Consider the following 5,218-nt stretch of genomic DNA (forward strand, 5'->3'; position numbering starts at 1 on the left):
TTGCAGAGATGAAGCTCGTTGTGAGCTTGATTCTGCGAACACAAATTCACTCCCAGATGAGAGTTTAATCGAACCTAGGCAGGCCATGTTAAATTCTGTAATTTAGGTGGTTTACGATGGTTTTATTGCAATAACATTCAACAAGAAATTGAAATGAAGAAAGTTGCAGAGAACAATGGAGAAGGGGAGAGGTAGAAGATGATGGTGCTGTTAACACAAATTCCTTACTTCTCGATGAAGCATTACAAGCATGTAAGGTGTGAGAGGCTATAGGCGTATAGCCGTTGGACCTCCACTACCGAACAAACAGAACTGATCATGCGTAATGCACATGGATCACTGGAGTAACTCATCCAATATAACAGATGGCACCCATTAAGCTGATGAGCTTGTTATAATCCGGACCATCCATTTACAAACACTTAAACTGAAATGCAAAGCTTTTCAAATGAATCAAAACATTATTTTCTTCATAAACATGGCTGCAAAGCTTAGACATCAACAAATGGAACCCGCCTGCAGTATTCTGCAAGAGCCCACAGGGGATAAATATTTCTATAAGATGCATAATGTAGCATGCAGTTCTTCATGAATGCTCCAGTGATTTCCTGCCACATATAATTAGTGATTAGAAGTTACAAAACGTTTCAAGTAAAAATTTGAGCATACGCAGAAACAACACAAAACAACACAAGTTATTTTGTTCATATTTGTACTCGTCAAGTTTGCGATGCAAGTAATACTAAGAGAATTTTTTTTTTAATTTTAGTTGGAACTAATGTGGTAAGCAAGATACCTGCTGAGGAAAATCACCATTTTCCATCTGAGAATTGATTATCAACTTTGCTGCACGATGAAGAGGTGTGGGGTCTCTTTCCGCCTGCCCTACATGAATCAAACCCATCATAGCCCAAGCTGTGTGTACTAAATTTGATCGGTTTCCTTCAAGAGGAACGTACTCCTGTATCACCCACCATAGAGTGAAATACTTTAGTCCAAGACAATGAGATTAATTTAGAAATACTTGCAGCTAGCTTCAATCATAATCCACCTCTCATATTTTACCTTTTTTGGACATGAAAGGTAGCTCTCTCCCCAACCACCATTCTCTTTCTGGATTGCGAGTAGAAAACTAATAGCTTTGCGAATGGCTGCACAATTGTTGAAGGTCTTACCAGCAGCAGTTAGCCCTCCAAGAGCAAACCAGGTACCATATGTGAAGCCAACTCCCCAATTCCCGTACCTGTGCAAACATTTCTTCACTAAGTTCTTGTTCTTCTCTAGTTTTTAATCAAAGAAAATTATATAATCAAATTTTGATTTAATCATATGATATACCATGAACCATCTGCCATTTGTACATTTTCAAGGTACAGTGCAGCAGCGGTAATAAATTGATCAATCTCTTCCTTCCTGTGGCCAGGGTATAACTTCTTAAACAAAACTAAAGCCTGGATTGCAGATGAAGTGCACTCAACGTATTCATGCTCAACCACAATGTCCGCGAAGAATTCTGTGGGATTGAACATCTGAGGGGAAAAAAAGGACAATATCCTAGTAAGTATATGCTAAATAATAATGACTTAAAAAAATTTAGTTTGTTACGCATCTGACAAATTTCGACAACATGACTCCAAAACTCTGGGGAGAGACTAATTAAATCAATAAACATGTGAAAGATTGAATTATTTGTACTTGTGGTGTCCGGAATTGTGCCCACCTGGATGCATAGGAAGAAATGAAGGCAGAATCCAAAACTCTGGGGGCATTGGGTTGCTTCCGGACCACTCAAACACACCAAGTATCTACAAGAATCAATTAAGCAAGATTAATTAGAAAGGGAAATGCCCTTACATAGTTGCAATGCAGTGTTCTCTAACAGCACTAGTACTAAATTGAAGCAACTGGTTGTGTTTTATTTTCGATAAAAAGAAAGTATCATTACATTGACAAAGTAAACGCAATTTAGACACAAAATGCCAAAGATGACTCCATCATTCTTCAATATACCGAAATAGCCAGGGTTAAATATGATTTTGGTGTGCTACATGTAAAGTCATATTTGACTTAATCTATTGTTAATAGGGGCCCACCACTATCATAGAGTGTATCGACAATAATGTTAGTTTTGTGTGTCTAACTAACATTATTAAGAGTTAAAAGTGATACATCTTTATACGTTGTCGATATTGCCCCGTTATCGATAGCAAATAATCTCATGTAATTCAGCTATGTATGACATAGATAAAGATCAATATGTTGTTGACAATTGTCTATAGTAATAGTGCTATTTAAGAACAGTCAACTGAAGCCTAATAAAAGCAATTAGTCTTAGTGTCGAACATAGGCATACCGAAAGCCAAGTTTTACCCCAAGAAGGGATGTGGGTAACACTGCCATGATCATGAATCCACTTTCTAGCTCTTGCACAAGCATTGTCTTGGCCACCATCAGGGCCTTCTCCAAGAATACGCATACAAATGTAGTTGAGAGCTGTGCAGAACATGGTGCTGTGTCCTTCAATGTGTAATCCCCAGCCACCATCTTGGTTCTGAAATACCCCAAAAAGTAATGTATAATAATTAGCATTATTTATTCAGTGTTTTTTTTTTTTTTTATACGACCGGGATTTCGGATGTAGAAGTGAAAACTCTTGGGCAACTTAACTGCAACCCTTGTTAGTAGTTTAACACAAATAAGCACATTTTGAAAAATTAAAATTCGCTGCAATTGTCTGAAGATAGACCAAAATACACACACACACACACACACACCTGATGATAGTATATGTAACGCAAAATTTCTTTGTGGTGTTCTACAAGGAATACAGTATTAAGATGTCCCGTAATGTAAGTGCACATGACCTGCAAATTTTGAATAAGAAATTGGAAAGTAATTAGTAACCCCCTAAAATTTGAACTATGCTAAACACTCGAGAATATATATGCTATATATTTTTAAGCCCCATAAAGGGAAGATGAGATTCAAATAACATGATAGTAAATAGTAAATGCTCACCAAAGGAGGAAGGAAAAACAACGGGCCCGCATTTTCAGCCGGCCAATGTCCATCACTAGCCTGCAAAGCTGAGAAGAAGTGGACAGACCTTCTCAATGTAGCGATGGCCTTTTCGTATGTGATTTCCTCTCCATCCTCAACTTTCACTGGGGGAATTGTCTGTTTGAAGTTCTTCTCCCTTAGGAACTGCGGGTTAGTGAATTGAAAATTAAGAGCAATACTAATGAGAGGATTAAAGTTATGATGATGATATTATTACTAATTAAATGTTATTAAACCCTAAAATTTTAATGGTGTTGCCCATCAGATAGGAAATGAAAACTTGTAAATACCAGAAACACGACAAACAAAAAATTAGACATTTGTTTGTTTGTTTGATGGTTTGTTCTTTCTACAACTTGCTGCGCACCTGCCGAAGAAGGCTCCTTTCTTTTCCCCAACTTCGAATAAGTTCGAGAGAAGCCCAAAAGCCCCCAACCAAGAACGGGTATATTTATATTAAGGGGTGAGGAGTAAATTGGTATTAAACTCGAAATTACAAGAATCGAACTTAAGTACGTGAAAAGGAATATCATTAAACCCCAGTACCAAGAACGGGTATATTCATCCTGATAATGATACTTGTTACCAAAACCGTTGATCATGTTCGACGAACTTAGCTTACAACTTTTATCGTACCATGCTCTCCTACATATGGTTGACTAAACAATCTCTAAATTTAAATTGATTATTTTTTTTTGCAAACATAATCTTTGATGACATGAAAAAGTAAAATAACGTCTCTGATTATGCAGTTTATACGGTACGTTAATAATAAGTGGTGGATAAGTAGGTGCACCTATAGAGTGGACACATGTATTGTTTCTAATTGAAAACTACATGGGTGGAACCAAGACAACTAGAACTCACATTTAGTAGAAACATGATCAAATAAGTATCATAGGTTCATATTGGTGGGAAATGTTATTCTTGTCAAATTGTGGCTTATATTTGCAGTAAACTAATTGACAACAATAAAATTTTGGACGAACTAACTAAAGTATACCTGCATTCGCCAAAGGAGGTCACTATTGGGCTTAACCTGATAGCGATTATTGTAGAAATGAAGACGAGCTTCTTCCACCTCAGCTCGCTCTTCGGTAGTTCCTGCTTCAGGGTCAAACTCAAATATCTGCCTACCCACGAAGTTGTTTGTGCTGTAGATGCATGGATCATTGCCACCATCTGCGACCTTAGCTTCCACATTTTTCAATATTCTTTATTTCTTTCTTATCAAGCACCTGTTGTATGCATGCAATTTATAAGTCACAATGTATCTTTATAGGAAGTGTCACTTATACACTCATTTTTACCTTCGACATACCTTGTTAATTTTTAGTCAATGATCTTCTTTAATTTATTTGATTTGATGGTCGAAAATTAAGAATGGTGCGTGATAAGCAAAAATGGGTGTGTGGATAGCACTATCCCATTTTTATAATCACTTTTTGAGAGAGAGAAAGAGAGAGAGAGAGAGAGAGAGAGAGAGCTGTACATAGAAACGCAACTATGCTTTCAATGGGCGAATGTACAAGTTAATTTCCTTTCCATATGTATAGATAGAAACTTAACTGTTTTCTTAATGTGATCACCTTCCTTTGGGTATATATAGACAGAAAGTTAACCGTTTCCTTCAATGTTTCGTTATTAAGAAGTTATTGTGTGGAAAGTAAGTTTACTTTGATTGCTATAAAATAAATTAATTAATTGAGTTTGTTTTCTTAAATTTTACGCATCCATAATAATAATTTTTACGAATATTATGATTTTGATATTTAAGACCAAATTCAGTTATCATTTCAAAATCATATGATAGTATACTAATGCTAAGTATAATTATTTTTTTTAATACAAGTATAACCAAAATTTTATCAAGGAAAGAGATTAAAAAGATAACAAACAAAGAGTATCAAATATTGATTTTAATTTTCTCAAAAAAATCAAACAAATTCAATACATAGATGTGACAGATGTGAATAAATCAGAAAACTTGAGGCAATGGATGAACTGTCATGCACCTTTAAAGCCAAGTTGTTTGGACTAAAAACATTTGTTAGGCACGTTCTAGGCCCAACCCACTAAACTTTAACTAATGACGTAGTGGGTATTTAATTATGTTACAAGTGAACAGTGTGTGGTCCAGGTTTTTGAAAGTACTTTA

The 5,218-nt window shown here is 35.8% G+C and overlaps 1 pseudogene; it reads right to left on the reverse strand.

Annotated features, from left to right (window-relative positions):
• Positions 1 to 205: 205 nt before the first annotated feature.
• On the reverse strand, positions 206 to 4,263 carry LOC103939380 (annotated as a pseudogene).
• Between the last annotated feature and the right edge of the window lie 955 nt (positions 4,264 to 5,218).

This window comes from the organism of the source record quoted next, unplaced genomic scaffold (assembly GCF_019419815.1).
Source record: "Pyrus x bretschneideri cultivar Hongxiangsu unplaced genomic scaffold, Pyrus_bretschneideri_v1 Contig37, whole genome shotgun sequence".
NCBI classification, from domain to species: domain Eukaryota; kingdom Viridiplantae; phylum Streptophyta; class Magnoliopsida; order Rosales; family Rosaceae; genus Pyrus; species Pyrus x bretschneideri.